Source organism: Passer montanus, unplaced genomic scaffold, assembly GCF_014805655.1.
Source record: "Passer montanus isolate IOZ18808 unplaced genomic scaffold, ASM1480565v1 scaffold38, whole genome shotgun sequence".
NCBI lineage: Eukaryota > Metazoa > Chordata > Aves > Passeriformes > Passeridae > Passer > Passer montanus.
The window spans coordinates 2,769,867-2,795,503 of NW_024368596.1; the positions used below are offsets into that span (position 1 = coordinate 2,769,867).

Sequence of the window (25,637 nt, forward strand, 5' to 3'; positions counted from 1 at the left end):
GGTTGTGGGATGGGTTCTGAATGTGCAGAAAGTCGTGCAGCCAGTACTCTGCAGCACTCAGCTGAGTCACGCTATCTGAAATCAGCTTGGTGTCTGATCCTGTATCTTATTTGGAGGATCTTACAGCAAAGTGTGCATTTTTTAAATCGGATTGTCTAATTATTGTACTTATTAGAGAAGGCAACACAGTGTAGGAATATTTGTACCTGGAAATATCCAGGTGTTTTGCCTTTTTGAAGTGAGCAGTAGTCAGAGTTGATAAATTTCTTGGCTGGAATTTAGCAACACAATGAACCTCTGTATAGATATCCCACATGGTATCAATTGAAGCTCCATTTAAGACTTAATCGTTGGCCCATACAAGCAGAGGAAAGCTTGGCTAGACAGATGGAAAGAGCTGCTTTAAGAAGGGATCAGAAAAGGCATTGCTACTCGGCTGGCCTAAATCCACTAATCTGATGTTATTATTAGCGATAAGGAGCAGCGACCAGGATAAAATCTCATTCTCTGCAAATGTCATTTAAATAGGACTCTGATATTTTCCAGTCAAGTAGACAGGCTTTAGTCAAATAGTGAGCACTTTATTTGTAAATGCAGGAGGAAAAGAAAAGCTTTAGTTCAGCAAGTTCTTAAGATGTCAGCTTACCAGTATTGATTAATCGTTCAGCAGTGGCAGCTGCTTCTTTATTAAAAGCGTAGCTCTCCATACAAAAGATATCAGATGTAGGAAATGTTTGTTGACAATTTACCTTTTCTCACAATGTGGCAAGAGCTCAGTCTGTTACACATTCCCCTGCTTTCTGGCCCTGCAGCTCAGATAATACCCATGAAGGAATGTATTAGTCCATCTGCACGGGGTAGATTGCGGCAGCTGGACTCCGCTGCAAATGTCGTTCTGTTTGAAACAGACCTGCAGCACTGCTTCCCAGTGTGGGAATTAATTCATGGAGAGCCAGTGCTACTTAGGAAAAACCTTCAGTTTGGCTGTGTATGATTGTGTTTGGAGTGTACATAAAAATATGGCATGATGAAGCCAGAGCTCAGAGTGAGACAAATGCCTGACTTTCACACAATGAGAGATATAAATTGAGTGCATCATTGTCAGTTTGCGTTTTGAGGGGTTTAAAACCTTTGATTTCACTAACTGCTGAAACAAATGGTTGGTCTGATAATTTGTCACACCTCACAGGGACCTGGAGGTGTTTATGGACATGAGGACATAGAGAGCTATTTACAGGAAAATATTCCAAAAAGTGCATTTTCTTCTGTGCCTTGGAATAAATTTCTCCTTAGACTTAGGACATGGCTCCTCTTGCTGAGTCTCTATTGTCTGAGTCTGTGGACTGTCTCTATGGAAGAATACAGGCAATTAGATGCATTTCAAGCTGAAATTATTCACTTTTGGGGTCCCCCCTTTGCTGCTCAGTGCAAGAGAATTCTGTGTGTTTAGTGTAGACTGCTGCCACCTCATTTCTTGAATGTATTGCTGGGGAAGTTGAAGGCACTATTAATTTCTGATGGAACCGTGGAAGCAATATTGCGCAGAGTGCTAGAGCACAAACCAGGCTTATCCTCTTGCTTATATGTTCCTTTCTTGCCAAATGCAAGAGAGTTGCAATGCAGTCTGGAGAGAGTTGATTTTCCAAGGGATTATAAAGATCTTAAGTTCCATCAGCATATATAATATCTTTTCTTATAATGTAAGTACAGTTAATAACCAAATATTATTTTGGGAATTTGAATAGTTTCTTTGTTGTACACCACCCTTGGCTGATTGGTGTATCTCTTGGTTCCTCTTTTTGGCTTCCTCTTTCAATCTGAGCTTTCCTGCTGTGTTCTTCAGCAGTAAGGCATTTGACTGATACCCTGTGAATTCACCCTTGGCTTTCATGGAGGCAGGGGAATTAAAATGGGTTAAAACTGATAAACTGTTGCCTCACCTTCAGCAAATACATAGCCATAGAAAGAAAGCAAGCAAGAAAGAAAGATGCTTTTAATCCCTTGCAATTATTCAATAATGAGCACTCCTGATCTTGGCTTAGTATGCAGAGTTTTTTTTTAATGTCAAAGACCTCTCAGGCTCGTGCATCTTGATAAGAACATGATCCACAGAGCTGAGCATATGAAGTTCAGTTGAAACTGTTCAGTGTCTGAGCTACAGTTGAATAAACCAATTAGGGGCTTATCCAAAATCTGCACTGTCATGTCCAAATCCTTAGGATGCAATAACTTATTTGATACCCTGTCCTTTTCATTTATATTCTTTTCCTTTGTACAGCGAACCAGCTTTTAGTAGATGTCAAGATGTATGAGCTTGCTCCCTGAAATACCAATTCATAGTTTTTAAGAGCATCTGTTCAGATGAAAACCCAAATTAATTTTTGAGCTCTTTGAGGTGTTTACCTGTGACTAATTGTTCTAAACAGTTCTGCAATAGTTAGCAAAATATTTTTATTAGTCCCTAAGGCAGTAAATGCAAATTTGCATTCTGCAATAGTATTTATACTTCAAGGTTTCAAAAAATGGAGCATCTGTGTCAAACACTCAAGCAGACCAGGTTTCACTTGTCTTGCCTTGTCACTGAGACTGTGATAATGTTTGTCTCAAATGCCTGCAGGTATAGCTTGGGCTTTAGGTGTTCTGAATTAGCAATTTATGGAGTCATCCAGCAGTAAATTCACTCATTGACCTTTGTTCATGCTATCCAACTATTTATGGTTAAGAACCCAACTAGGGCGATCTGGTGGATAATGTAGGTAACTGTGGTGTGTCAGGCATTTCTTCTAATTTAGAAATCAAGAGTCATTTATAAATGGTGTTTGGATAATGGTACCTTCTATGCCTACTAACTCTAGTTACTTATTAACCTGGTATATAGAAGTCAGTAGGTGATACTACTGTATCTTTTTGTCTGATTTGTATTTTTAAAAGAAGAACATTGAAATGTCAACAAAAGTATTCATGACTGATATTATACTAAATTCAATAGGCAGTTTATTAGAGGTGACCATTTCTTTATTTCATGCATTACTCATTTACTCATAGTTACTGTAAGAAGTAACATACAGTTCTTGCTTGTAAGTCACAGTGGAGTAAAACATCTAATTGTCTTTGCAGGGAAGTTGGTAGGATTTGAGGACCTTCAGCTGTATTTGAATAATGTAAAGTACAAAATGAACTAATCACTTGATCAGGACACTGGTATTTAGGCCAAGATTCTGTTATCTGGTTATACCTGGTAGTCCTGTGTTGTGGCAGTACATGTCCATAGGTGACTGAGGGCAGCTTGTGGTCTGCTGTTTTAGCAAGAGTAAGGTATAAGTCAGCTTTATAACCATCCACCTGAATTTAACTCCTAAAAGAAATTGATAGTTTACCTTGTCAAGAGCATTCATTACTGACAGTTATCTGTTTTTAAATATTGGATAATGTGAGTACTGGGATAATGAAATAGAGCAGGAAGAGGGAAATGCAACAGTAAGTTATTTTCCCACCATTTTTATGTGGCAGTCCCAGATAGCACACCTCAGCTCACCTTAGTAACTGATGAGACAAGAATTACTGAAGTTTGGAGGGCCTTCTTTTCTTTTTAATTAAGAAACAATGGTTAAAATCAACAATGTGAGGGAGATATTTTTTTGGCTTGGGCACAATCTGACAAATATCTTCTGCCAGCAATATCACTTCCTAATGGGTGTGTCCAGAAGGAGATTACTGTGGGTTTGGACTGATGTGGGAACTCAGAGGGATCCTTTGCAACCTGTGCTGATGGATTTTAAAGACACAATTGTGCATTATTTTCTAAACCACATCTCAAACATAAGATGGTTTTGCTGTTAGCTCCTAGGGACTACAGGAATGCAAATTGAGAGTGCTGTATTTATAAAATAAACATAGGTGCTGGTCTGAAGCTGTCTGCTAGAGTAAAAATGAATTTTAAATTGCATGTGCCTGAGGCTTTACCTTACTTGCCGTGGGCAAGGCAGATCCTCCAGCCATGGCACTGTATGCACAGATATGCTACTAACAAAACACTGCTTTGGGAATCACTGAACCTATACATTTTGTAGAGCTTTTTCTTCTGCTGAAAAAATATTACCACATGATTTTTTTTGCCATCTTTCCTGCATTTTCACTCTGTCATGCTCAAGTTAATGCAGAGTTAAACACAAGGCTGAACTTCCACTCTGGCTGAAAGTGGTGCTCTGCTAATGCCATCTAGGAATCTGAAGCTATGAGCCAGATTAATGGAAATGAGATGTTCCACTTTTCCAGCAGCCCTAAAAGTGATTCCCTGCTTGGCGGGGTGAGCGCAGAGGAGACTTGCTTTCTGCTCAGTATAATTATTAAATCCAACCAGAGCAGCAGGACTTGAAAATATCAGTTTCTAGAATCATCAGAATCAAAATATCAGCATAGTCTTGCACACCATGCTTTTTATTTTTCTTGGAGCTCTTTGGTGATGCTTGTATTTTTAAGAGGAGGATATAAACTGCATATGCTCTTTACATAGATTTTTTAATCAGTAGTTGTATGTGGAAATTTCTAAGCAGGAAAAAAACACCCAAATATTTAAAGATTTTTGTTTTCCTGACCTGCTTTCCAATGCCTGGTAGGAAGTGTCTCTGCTTAACTGGAAAGGTGCTGCAGCTGCAGACTAGAGCTGTTAGCTTGGGTGGGATTGCACAAGTGTTCCAGGGCAAGTTCAGATCTCTTTTTTGTTACTTTTGCCTCTGCTTCCTAGGAATATAAAATGTCTTTTGGCAATGGTAATATCAAATGATGAAACTAACACTGGAGAGTTAAGAATTTACAAAAACTCAGTAAAATAAAGAGCTCCAGAGATTTGATTTCTAAGTCCTGAAAGCAAGTATAGAAACCTCTCACATCCATGAATATATGTTGAGCAGAAATGAAACATTTAGATTTTGCTTCTCTTTTTCTATTTGTGCCTTTAGGGGGCTGTAGTAGAAATGGAATACATAATGTATTGACAGGAGATATATATTCCACTTGTGAGTACAGCTCTGAATCCTCTTGGCTTCACTGTTTCTGAATCATCATGTCTTTCCTCAGTGGAGAGATAAATATGACATTCACTTCAACCCATTTAGCCCATTATTCATTTATATAAAGCAGGACCAATTAAGACATTCTTTTGTGTATTTGCACATTCTACATATGGAGCAAACGGGAGTTAAAAATATCTGTTGCAGCAAATGTGGTGGATGCTCTCTGAATGCTGAACACGCTACTCCTGCAACTCCTCCGAGCCGCTAACTGACATTCAGAGCTGCTGAAACACACAAATAGACACTTGTTTGCTTTGGTGTTTGCTCTCTTCCTGGATAAGATTCATACCCACTCACTTATCTAAAAAAGTGCATTCCTTTCCACTTTCACAGCTGCCTGAGAGTGAACATAGGCACAGCTCCTCAGCCACGGGCAGAGGCAGAGGTGACCACAGAGGTGGATGTCCCTGTGCCAGGAGGGATCTGTGTTAGGTAGCGCTGGTGTATCACAATGAATTATTTTCCTGGCATAGCTCCTTTCTTTCAGAACATGTGTTTTGACTTTTTGTTCAATCTCTGAGAGTCTGAGAAGAGAATGAAGTTAAAATAAAATCATAAAAAACCCCTAAGAAATTCCTGCTATCGCAGGCTTAAGGAAATAAGCCAAAATATACATTTTCAATTCCAACAGCATTTCTGAATGGTATAAGTCTCTGTTGGCTTAAGTGTTTCTTGGCACAAAATGCTGATTATATATGTCTCAAGGAGACAATCAGCATGTTCATACAAAAGTCTCAATCCCTAAAACACAATAACATGTGGTTGCCACTAAAGATTTGCTGTCGAAATAGATAAGGAAAGTTCTTCTGGATTACAGTATGGGGCTTTACATTGAAAAGCTTTGTTTTGCATTAAAAGGTAGTTTGTGGCATTGTGAAGTGATGAAATGGTATGCAGCATAATACAGTTTGAATGGAGCGGAAATATGGTGAGATATAAACTGGTTTGATGGTATTTTTCCTAGCAACTCAGTAATATTTAACTATTGCATGGCTGCCTGAAACAAGTCATTCCAGGCCTTACTGAGGAAGATGTGGTGCTGTGCAAAGCTTTTCCACAGGCCCTCATGTCCCAGCACTGTGGCCCAGTTGCAGATGGGGGCCTGCTGCTGCTTTTGCAGAAGGGGCTGCCTGGGGGAGTGGAATGGCCCAATCTATATTTTGGTGGATTATATTATACTTATGTGAATAACTACTGTCTTGTGCATTAATATGACAGTGGTAGATTCGAGTGTGTCACTTTGTATCTGTCATGTCTGCTAGGCTGTTTTCTGTAGGTTTTGGTTTGGGGTTTTTTTTTAAATCTAAAATCCTTTCCAAATTTCTTTCTGTATCATGGCTTAGAACTTCAGCATCTTCCTGTGCACAAGTTTGTGAATGCCAGTGTGACAGCATGCTGGAAACTTCTGGTCCTGTGGTTTTGTTGTGTTCCTGTGATGGGGATGAGGCTATTTATAAACAGGTCCGAGTTTCTCTGCAGCTCAGGCCAGGAGTGTGTCCTCAGGGCTACTTAGCTTGAGGTTTCATTTCATCCCTCCTACCAGGGCCTGAGCCAAACCCTCTGTGCTGTAATATACCTTTAAGAAAGACTTCCAATGCCTGTTTAAAAATTGCACATGGTTGTGAATTCACTGCTTTTTAGTTAAGTTCTTTAATGGTTATTATTTTGTTATCACTGGAAATGGATGCTGCATAAACTAGTTTGAATTTGACTGGCTTCAGCTTCCAAGCACTGGATCTTGTTACACCCTTTTCTGCTAGATTAAATACCCATCTGCTCTCTGCAATCTCTTTCCTGTGTAAGTATTCATAGTCTGTGATCAGGTTGCCTCTTAACCTTCTCCTTTATGAACCGAATAGACTGAGCTGTAGTCTCTCCTTGTAAGGCAAGTTTTTCCAGGCGCTCTAATCACTCTTGTAGCTCTTGTCTGAATCCTTTCCAAGTGTTAGAGGAGGTGGGGAATAAACCAGCTAAGCAGGGGAGGCCCACTTTTGTTTGACTGAGCAGTTGGGTATAAGGAATTGTTTGGTCCTATTGAGAAGATTGAGAGGTACATCACGACGAAGAAGGAAAACAAAGCAGCGTGTTTCATCTGGCAAATGGAGGGCAATCCGTGCCTCTCTATCAAGCATCGCTTTTCTAAGCAGCCCTGTCTTCTCAGTCATTAGCAGAAATTCAAGCTGAACTGTAGTTGCTTATCCTTCTTGATACCTCAATCATACATATTTGCCATCTCGCTCCAGTTTTGAACTGTGTGCATCAGGTCTCATGTCCTCTGATATCTGGGGTAAAGTTTCTGTGCTTTGTATAATGCCAAAATTAGCATTAACATGATGGTGAGAGGTTCCCAGTAAAAGCATCTTGATAATCCCATGGTTTAAATTCTTTTCAGGGTTATTTTAAAATAATATGTACTATTTGTTTCTTTAAATATATGTGATAGATGCCCTGTCTGCTTTTGTAAAATAAGGCATCTTTATGCACAGCTTAGCTGGTTTATTAGAAGGACTTTTCTGTACAACTTTAGGGCACCAGTATTGTACCAAATAATAGTATATTATTTGATATAACTGTAAACCAGTGAGTTGAGGTAATATCCAATTCCCTCTTTCTGATTCACATTTTCTAAATAGAAAAATAACTGCCTATAGGCAGATGTGGCCATGTTCTCATGCCATATAATTAAATAAATTTTAATAATCCTTTTATAATATAATGTTTCATCAGTGTAAACAAAAAATGTAAATAATTTAAGATCTTAGCAAGGTCTTAATGTTGATTGTATTGCCAGTGGTTTGTTTGTGCTGAACATTTGGGATTCAGTGGAAGTATGGTGTGATGGTGTTCTGATTTAATGCTGCTCACATTTAAACATGGTACATAGTTAGGATGAAGCTTGAATTATTGAAGAATCAGAAAAACTAATCCTTGATAAAAACAGAATACTTTAAAAAGTTTAAGCGAATGCTTTGTCCTTCAGATTATATGACCTGAAAATAAAACTATGCAAAAGGATTTAATAAAACATAGGCTATCCTGTGTGAGAGCTCTCTCAAGGCTTTTCAAGGAGTAAATGGTTACCATTACCAGAGGTAATGTACTTCATTTGCTTTCCTAAGAAGCTACTTTGATATTAAGAGAAACTCCTCAGCTAGGATTGGAATTTAAACTCCTGAAGGGTACTTCATCTTCTGCCCATACCAGCAGCTTGTTCGATTCTGAGGTCAGCTCTATTAGTGGCATCAAACTGGCTTTAATAATTTCAGTGTTATTTCTCAATTTTTAATTTTTTTTTTTTGGTTTCTGCAGCATCAGTAACAATTTCAGCTGTTATGTGCTGTGGTTACAGAGTAGCTGGCGACGGCTCTGTTCAGAGTTTCCCATTAAAAAAATCCTACATGTATTAATCATATTTTTCTCTCTTACTAGTTCCGCATTTTAAGTGCAAAATTTTTTTATTGTAAATAGGAAGCTATACCAGCTATTTCTCTTCTGTTACACAGCTGTAGTTGGCTCCCTAGAGTACTCCTCTGTGCAGAATTTCCCAAGGGAATAGTAGTACATGGGAATTTTGAGGGCAAAGAGATTCCCCTCACCTCCCTTCTCAACAGTGATTCAGTGGAAATATCTGTGTAAAGAAGGTAATACATAACTGACTGTGTTTGATTAAAAATCATTTATTGTTCTGTGTTACAGTATGCTTTTTGATGTGATTTTGATAAGTACTGTCTCTTTGCAAAAAAAGGCCATCCTTCTGCTGCAGTAGGGCCTGAAGTAGGGTTTTCTGAGGTCAACAGAGAGCTCCCACTCCATTTTTGAGGGATTTGGTTCTGATGCACAAAAGAGGGATTGTTGATCCACAAGACTGTTCAGGTGTGCCTGAGATAGAACAGAAACTGCACATTGGAATGTGGTACTTGCCATTTTTTGCCATTTCAGTTCTTATGTTGTATGAGAAGGTTGTAGCCCATTATACTCATTGCTGGAACTTTGAGCCACTTTTCCTATCCGTGTTTTAAAATGCCATATCAGCTCCAAGGCAGAAGGTCCTTATTTGCCTCCTGTGTTTCTCGAGCACTTGCATGGATCATCTTTACATGTTATGTTTCTTCTAAATGTCCCCCTCTGGTAGCCCTTGTGATGGGGATTGTGAAGTGTAAGCTGAGGGCTCTCAACTACCTGGTGCAGTGTAAACATATGTACACATATATCCCTGCTCAGAAATCTGGCTCAGTTCAACCAAAAAACCCTCAGCAAAGGCATCATCTTGGGTGTTTTACACCACGCCTTGTGTTGACAAGTGGAAGTATGAACACTGAACATGAACATCACCTCTCCTCCCCTTGCTTTTGGGACTAAGAAGTGCCATTGTCTTAATGTATAAAATTATTCTGTTTAGCATGGCATGCAAGTTTCATTGTGGGCCAAGGTTATGGCTGCATTTTGTTACAGGCATGCATCTCATTTATTTGTAAGTGTAAAACATAGACTGGAATTTCATCAGGTACCAATTGGACTTGCTGTATGCAAAGGACTGTCTGGTAAATGCATTATATATTCATATTGCATGCTGGTTTCTTCGGTAAAAATAAAAACTATTCTGCTCTTTATCATGGTCAAGTAATAGATTAGAAAATTTACTTCCAGTTGATGACTGAGGGATTATATTCTGACTTGCCTGTTGGCTGGTGCTGATCAGTTACTTGGCAGACAGCAGGGAAGCTCCAGTATTTCATGTTGTACACTACTGCACAAATAATAATATTATTTCCACTTCTCACAAATTATGATTATTACCCAACTGCTGATGACTGTTCTGTTTTCTCAGTCTTCCCTGGAAAGCTCTTTTTTGCTGCGATAGGTCTCTGCATGCTTCTCTGCAATCCTGCTGCTCTCCAGTAGGATTCTGTCAGTGTTTGCTGGGTTAGCAGGATAATTTGCTTTCCTGGCATGTTTTGCTTGTCCGTGAGGACAGACTGCTCAAAAGGAGAGAGACTTAACCTGGTGCATCAGGATGCAGAAACCAGTAACTATCATTAGTTGAGGTTCTCCCGGCGCTGAACTCGCAGTCTTCAGGAGCAGCAAGATTGATGTGTCTGTTGCTGGTTTAACATGCCAGCCTAGCCTGATTCCAAACTGAGTTGTAGTGTTATTATCCTTCAGTGACAGATATGTGCAGCGATGGTGATCTTTGACCTGCATAAAATAAGTCAAAGGAACAAAGCAAAACTTCAAAGATCACAAGTGTGCTCAACACTTTCAAGCTTATGAGAACAAACTGTTAGCGTGAGTATTGCAGAGATTTAATAATTTCATCTGTACCCTAGCACATTTTTGTAATTAGAAATCAGACAGTCAGTTTTAGAGGTATAATTTCTTTTTCTCTTTTCTTTCTTTTTCTCTGCAGTCAATCCTTTGCTTTGATTTTCTTTTAACATTTTGCATACCACATACTCTGATTTATCACAAAAAAAGTGTGTTGAGTATGCAACTAGTAAAGAGCACTTATAGTCCTGTTTTTGACAGAACAAGTCATTTGAGTCAGCTGCAGTAAAATTTTCCTGATTTGGACTAATGAGCAGGAGAGTGATTGCAAATTCGAGAATTTTCTGATGTAGGGAGCCAGGAAACAACTATAAAACACAGAACAAATGCACCCTATAATGTACTTTGTTCATTTATTTCATACCGTAAGGGTAGTTTTGTTTTAATTATTTATGATAATAAACTTGTGAGTAAGGCATTCTGCTATATTTTGTAATGATAATGAAACTTGAAGTGATGCAGGGACTCTCCACAGCATCCTGGTACTAAACGTGTCTTGCAAACAGATTAAGGAGATGGTCGTGTGCTCTTTTAGGAGTTGTTTTGCTATTCAAGTAGGGTTTGAAACCTTATTTTCTCTTTCTCTCCCATCTTTCCCCTCCCTTCCAGTTAAGGGGCCTAATGCTGTTTCATCTATCAGAAATAGCCACTGTTAGCAGCTCTTAATTAAAGCTCAGTGTCCTGCACCTTTTAATGGATGAGAGCTCAACGAAAGCATCTTAACATTTCCAGGCATTCTCAGCAAACTTAAAGTGAGCATCACAAATCTGCCCACTGGCTGCTTTTATTATCATGCTAAGGGTAGAAAGGAGGAGTAGGAAATACAATTAAAATGGCCTTTGCAAGTCACCTGTAAAATCTTTATGTGCAAATTATGGTAGGTGCAGCTCAGAGGCTCTACAGTAGTTCATTTCTAGTGACATGACTTTTTTCTTCTCGCTGGTGATCTATTTAAGCAAAAGTTATTGAAGCAAAAGGCATTTCCTGGGGAATTAATGATTGTGTGGGAGGAGTTGATAACCTAAAGTAGAAGTGAGGGCCATCTATCCCAGCCCATCATTAGTCTCCAGAAAATGCCCTGTACTCAGATCACTGATTTACTGATCTTTTTTCTTTTTAATATTTTTGATCTTTTTTTTTAAGTGAAAAAGATAAAGAGCATTTCAACTTTGTTGTCTGTGTTTTTAATGATCCTTAAATACTGTGCTGATACTTATTTCATTTGTTTAACCTGGGAGATTGATGACATACTAAGCAGTGCTTAAAACTTGACAAATAATTATAATGTATGGACCATTTATCAAGAATTAATGCCTCTCTACTAGCCACTTGGAGTATTTTGCATTTGTTAGTATTTTATTAATTTGATATTTATTAGCCTCCTGAGTGCTAAAATTGAAGTGTTACTTTGCTGTTAGTGATAATGCAACTAAAAACTGAAAACCACTCTAAGCAGAGTATTTATGGTAACATTCAGTTTATGTTTAAACCCCCTCAACATGAGAATTGGGGGGGGGGGGGTATGTTTTCTGGCAGGTATTGCAAATAGAAATGCTCCAATATTCACTCCTTATCATTGAAGAGGGAGGTTAATTGAGCTGTAAATACCAGGACTAAGACACAGGCAATGGGAAGTGGTTCCAGTCCTGCTGCTGCCATTCATGCATCCTATGGCCATGAACAACTCCTTTAATTTCTCCATGCCTCAGTTTCTCAGTGCATGTTGCTAATGGCAATGAACTGTGGAACTAGTGTTTGCATATTGTTTTGAACTAGTAGCTGTCAGGAGAGCCTTTATTGCCAAATTTGTAAATATTAACAATGGAAAAAAAACCAGGGGGATTTATCTGATAGTTTCCAGGGTTGGTTTCCATAGTTTGGTGTGACATGCAGTCCCAATTTCTCTCTTTGCCTGATGATTTCTGTCAGCGTTATGAGATGGAGGCCTGTAAAATGTTAAATCTTCTAGATCAGATCTGACTACAAAATCCTATTTAGACTAATACTCTGATGTGATTGTGTTGTAATCCAGTGAATTAACAGGATGATTTTTAAAAAGTAAGCTATGTTTTATTCAGGGAAATACTTAACAAGAATCTGTGCAGAATTGAGGAATGTAGTAGGTAGAGTTTCCTCAAGAGGGTTTATCCTTGATGAGCTGACCTGACAGAAACCCATGAGATCAGTAAGAATTGACACATCTGCTCTCCATAAGGGCAACTGAGATATGTAGGGACCAAGGCTATTTCTGTTCAGTGAAACACTGACACAGAGAGAAAAGAATCCAACAGCCATATGAGCTGATGTTTTTATATTTATAGAGTATAATCCTCCTGATATTAATTTGGTACAATACCAGTTAAAAGAACATAAAGCTGTAGTTCTGTCTTATGACTGCTCCTTAATGTGTTTAATATCTGGCCAGCAATGGTAAAGAGACCCACACAGCCATGGCCAGATGACCTCCTTGAAGCTGAAATCATTAATTCAGATGTTTAAATCATCAGAATAAGTAAAGGTAGATGTGAAATGGGGCTATACATACCCCTTAGAGGAAAGGGTGAACTTTTTACTTGGTGTTTAACGTCACATTAGGCTTGGTTCATTCTGCTCCTTCCCTTGGCTCTGTCAGGGCTCGTGGTCTGGTGTTGGCATCACGGCTCAGGGTCAGGCTGGATCTGTCAGCAGCCTTGGTTTTGTCTCTCGGATTGTCTGAACCATAGGTGGGTGTAATGTGGCTATAAAATCCACTCTGTAGGATTGTTTTCTTGAGCAGATGTTACACTGGCTTTAGAGCTGTAATTATTCTTTATTTATGTCTGGTTGCTTGAAACTGGCATTTAAAGAATGACAGGTTCTGTGGCAATATAGAAATGAGAGGGGTTGAATTACATATACAGTATATTAAGTTAATGTGAGGAGAATAATCCACATTGTGAAAATGAGAGAATCCTTCCTAGACCGACAGAAATACACACTTGTTTTTCAGGCTTTCAGTGTAGCAGTGCAAGACTTTCAAGTGGAAAATTGTTAATTTACTATAATGAATTGAAATGTGAAAAAAACAAATATTTAGTTAATTGCTTCATAAATCTGTCTGTTACTATCAGTGAAATTAAATTGACAAACAGTTCTTTAAAATTAATTTCCACATGGCAATGTGCAGATTTTATTTTATTCAAACCCCATTAGATATTTGTATGAAAGAAAACATAAATTTAAAGGGCGTGTGTGACAAAACACACATTTTCTACCTTGGGTTCTGAGGTTTTAATACATTTGGCATAATGAGAAGAACTCAAAATTTGTAATTTTCAAAGGCAATACCAAAAGGGCTGAAAAGTGAAGTCCATCATATCCTCATGATTGTGTCTTGTCACTTTGCTGTCAGTGCTTTGCTGTCCTTTTGCTGCAGGGATCAGAGGGCTGGGCATAGGATGCTTGAAGGTCTCACTTGGAAAGGTGGGATCTCTCAGGAGGACTACAGAGTTTATTTCTGGTCACTGCCAGGATGGGAGTTCCTGCTGACAGGAGGAGTTTGGTGTTCTGTGGTCCTGGGTCTGTGTTGCCTCCACAGCCACAACTTTGCTGGTCCTGAGCCTGCTGTAACAGCTCTCACAGGCTCTTGTTATGAAAGAAGGTGGGAAGCTGAGTGCTCTTGTGCTTTAATCACCTAATGACATTATGCCCTGTGCAGTATCAGTTTGTCAAAGTAAGTGGGGCACTACACAAAATTAAATCATTTGATATACTCCATCCTTCCAGCAAATGTAATAAGAACATCCTTTCTGACCTCTCCCAGTGACATTCAGCAGGAGAAAACTTGTCTCATGGTGTATGACCCAGTGTTCTGGAAAGGCACATAAAGATAATTCCTCCTTGCTATGTGGTGGTGTTAGATAGTCTTAAATTTCAACTTGGTGGTTGTCATCTCAGAGCTCAGAGGTGGATGAAGGGTTGCAAGTTACAGCTGGTCTTAGGGTAAAGTTTAATGTCTGGGAGCTGGGACTCCTCAGTTTTCTTTCCTTAGCCATCTCTTCTTGAATGACTGTCATCACCTGGCTTGAACTTTCATTCCCTCAGTTGTGTTGCTTGACAGTAGTTGCTCCATCCCAGAGATGTAATTGGGCATGGCTTGATCTGATTCCTAAAGTGCTTTAAGATCCCAAAAGAAGCTAGCTAGAGGGACAAAATATTAGTGGTAACAGTGACCTGTAAGACTTCAGAGGGAGGAGGTTGCAAACACATTTTCATTTAACTTTAATAATACTTTAATAATCAAAAGAAGAAATGTAATGTTTAATATTTAAACAAAATTGCATTCCCTTTCTTCTCATGTTAAGTGAATATTAAAACAGGATGGAAGCTAGTTTACATATTTTTACACTAGACTATTTTATTATTAAATACTAAAATGTGCTGAAGTTGGCCAGCCTCCAATGAATATGATTCAACTTGCATTACATTTTAATCTGTGCATGTTACATAGTATAATATTTCTATTAGACAAATAGTTGATGGTAGGGAATTAAAAAAGGATGCACTTTTGTTAAGTATCACATTGTGTTCATGTTGTGAAAATAAGTGATACTCATTTGCTGATTGACAGTAGAAGGGACAGAAATAGGTTTTTGGAGTGCAAATAACTGTTATTCAGGATGCAGTAACCCATGTGTCTGGTCTTAAAAGTGCAGGGTATCATTAGTGCTGTGGAATGTGCACCTGAGGTTCTCCAGAGACTAAAGAGCACAGGAGGTTCCTCTCTGTTTGCCTGTAGTAAGTGTCAGTACCCCTCAAAAATACCTGTGAGTTCTCACGTGGTGATGTTTTTTGGACCTGATGTGAGCAGCAAAGCTCCTTTGAGTTAGGCCAGTGATTTTCAGATGAGTTGTGCAACTCCTTGCCACAGCATATTCTTTTTGAGAGCGTTTTTTGGAGAAGAGTCTTCTAGAGGTGCTAAATATAAATACACCTGCTCCTTTGTACTTAAACCAGAGCTTTGTGTGCCCAGATTTTCTCAGGGCAGTGACAGTATTTTGGAGCCTGCTTTGCCCTGGGCCTGGTGCCTGTTGTCAGAGGCAGCATGGGTTACAGAGAGCTTTGGTCTCACCTCCTTCTGGGAGTCTGGCCTTAAGTGGCCTTGTTGTCTGCATTGTGATATTTCAGTCATTCATGGAGTCAGTTATAGATGTGAGGTTTCAAACACATTCAAAACATAATTGCAGACATGGATGTAGTTTCTTTTTGGCTCTGGGGAGCTACAGTACTGGGATAATCATTTGCATCACACCCACCTTAAAAATTCAAGTAATTTCAGGCATGAGTTTGTAGTTTTAGCCAGTCTAAATAACATTTTTGTTATGATTTTACTCTGTCTGAAGAAGTATTTTACAATATTAAGTGCTCATTTTTAGCTTTCAAGTCCCAGAGCATATTTCAAACCCGTGTAACACCTACATGCCATATCCCTAATTGCACAGCGTTCCCTTGTCGAGTTAAATTTAAGGGGGTTGGTTTTTTTTCAGGGAGCATGTTACATTTAGTTTACTTTTTCTCTGTGACAGGGTGTGTGATCTGCTGCCTGGTGTGTGTGTCTGTGCCAGTGCCCATTGTGGCATAGAGGCAAATTTGATTATTCCCCAGTCAGCTGGTTGAGGTTTCACGTGTACAATCTATGACACCACTAAAACAAAATAAATATGTATATGTATATATAAGTGGTCTTCAGCTCAAGGTGATAATGGCCTGTGGGGTAGGAAACTTACTTTGTATCTCACTTGATTTCTTGGTTTTTTGGGGTTTTTTTAAGGACATTCATACAGTTTGTTTATTTACCTTTGTCAACCGGAAAATCTCTGCAGTCAATATCAATTTAAAGTAATGACCATAGAGGTTCTGTAGCTCTGGTATGTGCTGATTTGTACTTAGGAGTTTTCAATTCTTGACATTGGATACAAAAAAAGTTTTAAGTAATGACCATAGAGGTAACAGAAAATCTAGTTTATACCAAGAAGTTGCTACTTAGAGCTGGCAGAGCTGGCTGTGTTTTGAGACCTGGCTTTTTTGTCATTATTAAATGGCTTGGTCCCATCCAGCCCTCATTGAATTCACTGGGAAAATTGCCAGTAGCATCAGTTGAAGTTGAACCATGCCCTTAGAGAGGATGTAAACCTCAGCAATGCTGATGAACTTTGTGCTGGTTTGGTTAAATTATTTTGTCATACTTTATGCTGTGTTTATGAATGAGGAATAAACATTATATGTTTGCTAAAGGCATGAAGAGTATTTGTTACAAATTATCTTCCTCACTAGGAGCCAAGGATGATGATAATCCATTGACCTGCTGACTCTGAATATAGTTAGGAAAAATAAGCACAAAATATTATTGTTCTTTTCTAAGCTGTGTGTAACAGACACCTTGTTTCTGTGAGGCTTTTTAAGGTCTGGTGGAAGAAGGCTGAAAATCTGGAGTTTGAAATGTTCTAGCTTCTTTTGATCCTGATGAGCACCAGGTCTTATGAAGCTACAAGATCATTGCATCTCCTGCCACTTGGCAGTGCCCAAGATGAGCAATATATTTCACAACAGCATTGAAAAGGGGATGCAGCTAAACTTGAACTTAAATTGAGAGGACCTTGCATTTATTTGATCATCTCTGTCCTTTCCTCTGGTTCTACTAAAACACATGGAGGCAGTTGTATAGGATTTCAATTGAGAGAAGAATAATTTATGTAAATGATAATTTCTTTAGCCAGAATGTCCTACATAACAAACAATTAAATTATATTAGGCTTACAGTAGTATTTTTTGTGCACTGGAGTCTGAAGCAGCCTGTATGTGTGCACTGCACACCAATACCTGCATAAATCCCTCAGTCTAGAAGTGATGAATGAAATAGTTATCCTAGTGAATTCTTGATTTTCCTGTGGTGGTATTCTTCAGCACGTGTTAAGTTTAAGAACATGTGGTTAAAGAGCTGCACAGCATGTGAAAATGCTCAAGGGAGCAGAGGTGCCTGTTAGTAAATGGATGCATTTATTAGAGCTGTAGGAGCACACAGAAGCATTTCTGCAATAAAATACCCAAGCAGTTGATTCTGCTGATTCATCTGTACCCAGAGGTTGTGTTAATCAGTGATTGGTTTGTCACTCTTTTAAAAGACAAGATTTATTTCTGTCTATTCTACCATCTCTTGCAGATCATTGCCAGATTGCAAGCAAGTACAAACTTGTGAACTCCACTTTTAAGGAAGCATCCTACAGGTTCCCAGGAAGTTTTGAGTGGCAGTATTAAAAAAAAATTAAAAAAATATAATTATGAGAAAAGATAAAGACAAAACCAGAGTTCCAGAATGGTTTTTGGCTTAGGTGTAAAAATTCAATCTGTACATATTGAGTGATAAGTTAAAGATTTTGAGTCTCTATACTTTAAAATGCATTTTAGTCTTTGAAAATAGTACATATGCAAAAATAAATGGACATTTCCAAGGAATATTTCACAATTTGAGGTTTTCAGGTGAAGGAAAAACAGACTGTAACAAGCACTGTCAGAAGGTTTTTATTGATTCAAATTAGTGTTATGTCCTGGGAGTAATATCTGTAAAATATACTCTTTGTAGCAGTGCTGTGCCACATTTGCTATTAATGTGTATGAAGAATAATGCACAGCAGCTAAACTCAACTATATTCACCCTTAGTACATTAATGCACAGAGTGCTGCTGGGCATGTGAAGTACGATGGCAGTGAGGAAGTCATTGAGAGGTGTCTCAAACACAGCACAGGCTTTGGCAAAGGCTTCATGGCTTCGTTGCCTTCAGTGAATTTTGTAGAAACATCAAATCCCAAGACAGATCAAAATTTAAAAAAAAACAAACAAACCCAACAAAAGAACCCCAAACAAAAAAAAACCCTTTAGAAATATATTATATTCTGTTAAACTCAGGCAATGAAATTAAGAGTTAAGGTTGAACCTCCTTTCCTGTTCAATCCCCTTGTAGTAATCAGTCCCCTTAGAGTCACAGCACATTACCCATCTAATAAAGCTTCTTAATCGGGCTCTAGTGTCCTGAATGGAATTCATTTGATGCCAAAAATGCTCTTTAATTTCACATTTCTGTAAGTTTGTTAGAGTTCATCAGTGGTTTATTGCAAGTCCTAACTAGAATATTGGATTCCAGGTGTTTCTGGGAGGTTGGTATCAACACCTTAATGTGCATTAATTTATTTAAAGAAAAAAAAATTACAACAAAAATAACCCCATAATGTTATCTTATCTAGCTCTTTTCTTTATTAATCAGATGTTTACTCTTAGAAATACCACATGTTGGAAAGCTGTTTTATGTGACTGATGTTCTAATGACTGTTTGTCTTTTATGTCCTTCTGAAGATGTGGTTATAACCATTTTTCTCTTTAGGCTCCTTTTCCCCCCTCTTTTCTTTCAGTTTTGCTTTTGTTTCTCATACTGCAAATTTGAACTGACAAGAAGACTGTAATAGGACTCCAAAACATACCTTGAACACACATTGTTAAGCAAATTACAATTGCTGATGTCATTTACACGTGTTGCCTTTCAAAGGATGAACATGTTCATTTAATTTGCTTTTTAAATATCCATAACAGTGTCCCCAAGCATTTTAATAAAACAGAAACAGTTAATTATTGCCAAATAAGGGTACCCAAGTATAGTGATCTGCAGCTTGCATTTAAATGTCTCTGACAGCATTTCTCCTTTGAAGAGAAAATTGTGTAAATTGCCAGTTATTATATTTTTTAATAAATAAGTCTTGACTCCGTTTCTCTTTTCTTCCCCACCCATTTGCAATACTGTTCAACAACCATACTTTCAGTGGGACCATTTCTATTACAGAGTGATTGAGCTCTGATTTACACATCAATTACCCAACTTCATGGAGATTTTCATGCTCCCCTAGCTGACATCAATGAAGCATAACTGCGTAAGCGCTTTATTTCATCCCACTTTTTGATAACTCAGACTGATAACTAATCATATTGAGAGACAATGTGCTATGATACAGGAAACAATAAATGCTCCCCTTTGAAACCTCATCTATTCTTTATATGCTTACTATCCAGGAGCTTATCTCTGCCATCCATTCCCCCAGAATCGTTTCTTCCAAAGTCACGTTCAGGAAAGGTTTGGGGCTGCATAGTGCTAAAAACAGGAGAAAACTGAGGTAAAAATAACATTTTCTAAGTGATTGGTGTATGTGGGAATAACTAAAAAGAGTGAGGAATATGACATATACTAGTCAAACCCTTAGCTTACATTTCCATAATTGACCCAGGGGTCTTTTGGGCATTATTTTCTTTGGAGGCTTTAATCTTCTGTATTCTCTATTAAATCTGCTACAGGAATGGCATTGTTTTTAATGCAAATTGTGAAGAGATTTAGCTCATGTGGATAGATAACCAGTGACCATCTCAAGTGTTTCTCTGCAGAACTGTTGAACATCAAAGACAGAATATTCTATATTTTAAAATAAATCATTTATCTTGAAGTGCAGTGATAGATATGTTCTGTGCTAGATACTCTCAGTAACTATTCATGCTATGAAAAGGAAGACAACATTAAAGTAAACATTAAATATGAAAGATACTAAGAACTTGTAAAGCTATTTTTGCTATGTCTTGGTTTGTCTCTGTCAAGTAGGAAAATTACCAGGACAAAGATGTAAGCTCAGTGGTGATAAACAGAGGAAGAAGAATTTTGCTATTTTAAGTGTGGTAGTGCTTATATTGTTTATCATTAGTGAAACAAAGACATCAGATCAGCAGGGAAGATATGTTAAGTTGGCCATATTTCTGCCTAAATATCAGATTTTGAAATTCCTCTCATTTACTTAATACATTTTATGACCTGCTATGAAATTTAAGACCTGAGGCTGCTTTTTGTTTTTGGGTTTTTTTATTTGGAATAAATGCATTAAAATACCACTGTTTATACTGGGAGAATCTGCATAGAAGGAAGGCAGTTCTTCCTTTGTACGGAGCTGTGGTAGGTGAAATCAGTGGAGTTAGGGTGAGATAAAACTGGAGTTGTGTAGAGGAGAATTCCAATTGTAATGTATTTGTAAGAAGTAGTCTTTCACCAAGTTTGATTGCCAGGTGAAATGCTTTTTGCCTTATGCTTTTAAGTCACATTGAAGAATTGCATAGGTGTGGAAAAGCAAGTTTCTATTTGAAACCTGGGGGATATCCTCATTGACCTGAGCTGGATTTCTCCTGTAAGTTAAATATACTCATGAGTGGGTTTTGATTTGGGAGGTTTAATACCTTGTGCAGGAGTGTGAGTGAGGTTTTGAGGAAGCCCAGTTTCCGAGTTTACTTCTCCAACTTCCTGAGTACATGCGGGCAAAGTAAAAACTATAAAGCAGCAACCTTGGGAAAGGACTTTCAGTTCTCAAATTAGTTTCATTTCATATCCACTGTTTCTTAGTTTAGAAGCTTGTGTTTATATTTTGCTTCACAAATTACAAACATTTCAGTTTGAGAACTTCTTTCATCATTTAGGCATATCTGAAATTTTAAGGGGGGGGGTGAACTAGTACAGGGAAATGTTTGATTTGATGTAGTGTGCATTTTTGTGAATTGAGACATGTTATTGAGAACAGCAACTATTTCTTCTTTAAATTGTGTATAAATGCTGGCTTTTTTGAATGTCATTCATTTATTCTCGTGGATGTATTCTGTCACTGCTATAAAGCCTCTCTGCTCCTGCTTTTTTATTGATTCTTTCCCTATTGGGCTCTTGTTGTTTTGACTGAATCAACAGAGCCATGTTCTGTTCTCATTCGTGATTTGTCTGCAACATGAGGTGTTTGATCATTTTTCTCTCTTCTACTTTTTCTTGTATCACAGAGACTACTCCTTCAAACTTGTCTGGTCTGACTTCTTTCTTCTGCTCCTTCTCCAGTCTTTCAGGCTCTTTCCCAGTCTTCTGCACTTTGGGAGACTTCTGTGGCTTTAGTTAGCACAACTTTGAAAATAAACCCCAAACGCTAGGGCTCAGCCTTTAGCTGTTGGTCTCATTTCATCAGCTTTCCTTTAACTCTTCCCTGTAACCTCTTACTTTGTTGCAGTCTGTCCTAAAAGGTTTTTCTTTTTCCTCCAGGTCCTTTGCACCACATCCTCTCACTTTCACCAGAGATGACTGCACTGTACTTTCCAGTGCCCCAAATTTTATTCTCCTTTCAGTTCTCCTTTTTGTAGCCAGAGCTCATCTGACTTTCATCTCTTATCTCCAGATCCACATTTTTAGCTTCCAGTCCAAAACCTATGTGTATGTCTGTTATCTTTTGCCTTGATATAACCTCCTTCTGCCTCAGCCACCTCCTCCTCTCCTCTGTTCTCCAGGGACAGGGCTGGATTGTCCTACAGCCATCGTGGGCTGCAGAGGGGTGAAGCTGCAGCTCTGCTGTCCTTGCTGACACCCTGCAGACTCACACAGGCTGAGCACCTGGCCTGTCACAGGGCAGCAGCTCACTCTGTCCCCACACTGTGCCTGTAGCTGAGAAGAATGGCAAATGGGTGTGTGCTGCTCTGATTGCAAAGCATGAAATATCCAGGGCTGTTATTCAAAATGCATTTTGCCCCAGTGTTAGCATACCAAAACAACATTGCAGTTGTACTTGCTATTCTTTGTGCCATATCCAACACACTGGTAATTTGTAGGTTGGTGGTCTCCTGTGCTCTTGTACTATTCTTACTGCTCACCACCCCAGATCTTCTCAGATTTATATACAAGCTTCCCCATTCAAATTCAATTATTAATCTAATAAGTGGTAACAAAACAATAGAGCTCACATATTTAAGCTGCATTGTCATGTAGTAGTTGTGTCTAGGGAGCTGCCCTCTTGGATATAGTGAATATTGTGGCCTACAGCTGTTTTCTTCTGTATCTCTTTTATAAAATGTTTATGAAAGTCTTTATTGTGATATCCTGCTCTCCTGGCTTTAGAGGAGTCATGAAGTATTTCTCATACAAGTGAGACAGACTGAACTCTGATGTTCCTCACAGTATCTGACTATAGTTTTCACTGACACCTTCACCACTAACCACATATCTGTATTTCACAGAACATTAGTTAAGCTAAAAATTAAACATAAGTCCCAGAGATTGCATTGTGTCTGCATTAAGAATTTCTGGAGAGCATCCCACTAAGTTCTCAGTGCACTGCAGCCTTAAGGTCTAATCAGCATCCCTCTTTGAATTACACAGAACCCAAATAAGTTGTTATCCTAATCTGTGTATGATCTTACAATATTTGACTTCCTGTAGCCGCAATCAGCTCCGTGTCAAGCACTGTCATAGCAAGAGTACATTTGCAGAGAAATAAACCAAGTAATGGTCTTGACAGGATGAACAACCACTTCCTTTTGCATAGATCCTTTGTACACTTAAGGCTGCTAGTAGGAAGTTCAAAACACAGCTTTAATTTTATTCTTTTTTTTTTTTGTTCTCACAAGAGAATATATGAGAGTACAATTTGGATTGAAGCAGAGGTAACAATTTGCTTAAGGTTTTGCTTGTGTTGTAACATGTATTCTCACAGTTTTGTAGTCTGTAAACATTGTTGGGGACTAGAGCTTGAGGTGTGCCTTTGTACTCGCTTCTTGGGTGCCTGAAATAGAAATCTTTCCTAAACACAATAAAAGAGAAATACTTCACTGTGTTGTGTTGGAAAGTACTGTATTTTCAAACTTTTAATGTTAACATGCTAAACACTGTGTTAGCTTAAGTTAATGTCTTTTAAAGTGATTATGCCACTTTGAATTACGCCAGTGCTTTTTTCATAGTTTTTGAATTTGTGGTTTTGTAATGTTTCATAAAGCATATCTTAGCAGTCTTAGGATCTTTTCTGCTTTTTCTCTGATAGGATATGGTATAATGCCTCACTTGGTTTCCTAAATACTTTGCATGCTTGTGACCTGAGCTGGCTTTTAGATAACAAAATGCTGTAACCTCACATGAGGGGTGAGATGTGTTGTGTGCTGTACTCTCTGATCTCTGTCTTCGGTGGCCAGATTGTTTGATTTGAATGTGCCCAGGATTTCACCCTGAAACCCCAGGCCGAGGAAGCCACTGGGAAGCTGTAAAATGCAGCTCTAACTTTCATGAATAATTCTTTCTGAAGTGAATGCTGGCAGTCCTGGGATGGGAGTGCTTCCATAGCCAATATTGCTTATGCAGGATATAAAATCTTGCTTAGACTACATCTGTGAGACTGGGCTTAGAACTTCACCATGACCTGATCTTGCTGAAGAGCCACACAGTCTATGGGTCAAACTGCCAGAGAAATCTCTGGAAAGATTCCCCCATGAGAGGGATAAATATAGTGTGTTCCTACTGCTCCTGAGCTGGATTATTTCTGGGCTAACCCCACCCCATACTCCAGCAAAGCTGTGGGGAGAGATGGAATCAGCCTTGGCCTAATCTTTGGGTACCAGTTTGGGAAACAGTTTGCATTCACTTACTCCCATATTTGTGGATGATAATCTTGGTGTAGGATTTGAAAAGAATTCCCCCCTTCACCTATTAGTGAACAGGTTGCTTGTGATTTACAGGGTCACATTAGCAATGTGGTCATGTGTAGAATAGAAAAGTGACTGTCCTTACAACAATTTCCCTTCTGTCTCCCTCAGGAGACCAGCAAACAGTATTCTACCTTCTGCAAAAATACAGCATTGGTTATAACAGTGTTCTGGAGTTTGCTCTTGGTGTTAGTGATGTCGGTACATCAGGAGGTGTTATAAACAATTAAATTAAATAAAACAAAACGGCATATTTTCAGCATCCTAATTCTTAGAAGGAAAATGTGGATGGCAGTCATTCAGCTCAGCCTATGTAGGTGGCTTTGCATTCAGTTTACAAGCCATAATCAAGCCTTATTCAATCCAAGTCTGAGTGGTCTTGAATTGCTTAAACCAATTATTAATTCATATTTTTTATTTAGAAATCTCATTGTGGCATGTCTTTCTTCTTTTCTTTCCTTGCCTGTATAAAAACAAGTGTATAAGTGTAAGGCTACATGGAGTCATCAGGCAACAGACATATGCTTTCCTGTGCTCTCCACAGGGCTTGCAGGTTCAAACACAACCTGCCTGAATCATAAGAACTTTAATTGAGTAGATAAAGAGGTCCTCATAATTATAAACTGCAGTAGGTATAACAAGAGGCTAAATACATAGCTGTGGTTTTAATTAGCTGGTGCTTCAAATTAGTAATTGTGGTTTCACTCAGAAATCAGTGACTTTATACACTGTTAAAGCCTCATCACTGTGCAGTTCATTCCTCATTATATCTCTCGGTGTGAAGCTTTCAATACAATATCATGCTGAGCTAAAAAGGCAAAAGTTGTAGATATTTGGTTATCTTCCAAGTGCAGTGGAGCTCTATGGAGATTTCATTCATTCTCGCCAGAGATAGGAGAATTAACTGTTCTTTGTTACAGCTGGAATATGTGTGTTTGTGTGTAAGCATCTGTACATACAGGCTGTGTGTGGATGTGTGCATGCACGGCCAGGATCTAGCAGGGAGATTGTGCTTACTGCAGATAACATCAGGGCATGCACCGAATCTGCTATTCAAATTGTCATCTGGAATTCGGGAGCTAATTAACTGACACAAAGCAGAGCCAAAAGCCTCATAACAAATCAAATGCGGCTTGAAAGCACAGAAGTGTCCCTTAATGCTTGTCACATGAGAGGTTGTCAGTGCAAGTTGAAGTATGCATCTTTTCCTTTCCTCTTTCCTTTGCTATTTTTCCCTCTCCTTCAGGGTTTTAATTATATCTCTTCCCTCAGAGGAACAGGAGGTAGTTTGCAGAGCCAAGAGACCAAAGTACTTCAGTGTTATTCAGGGGAGAAGTGAATGTGGTCTCTCAGCCTGTCATCTCGGTCTGGCAGGTGCACAAAGCAAGCTGACACACAGATAAGTGCCACTCACCATTGCTACACCGAGCTGCTAGATCCTTTTCTGTGTTTGTGTGTAGAATTATCTGATCCTGGATTCAACTATCCTAAAATCTTTTCCGGCAGCCTGCTTCTACAAAACACTTCTTAACCCCTCTTTGACATCTACAATGAAGCCATACATAAATTTTAACAAGAAGTGGGACAGAATTAGGTGGTCTAAATCACACGAGGCTGAACTGGAGCTTTGGGGTGGATGTTCAGTGTAATGGATTTGTAGATGTTGCTGTGCTTCTGTGCCCTCACAT

General features: G+C 38.6%; 1 protein-coding gene across 5 annotated transcripts in view; it reads left to right on the forward strand.

Moving 5' to 3' along the window:
- Positions 1-25,637, forward strand: part of AFF2 (AF4/FMR2 family member 2) — a 359,269-nt gene that overhangs the window by 84,876 nt on the left and 248,756 nt on the right. The gene's annotated exons all lie outside the window — the stretch shown is intronic.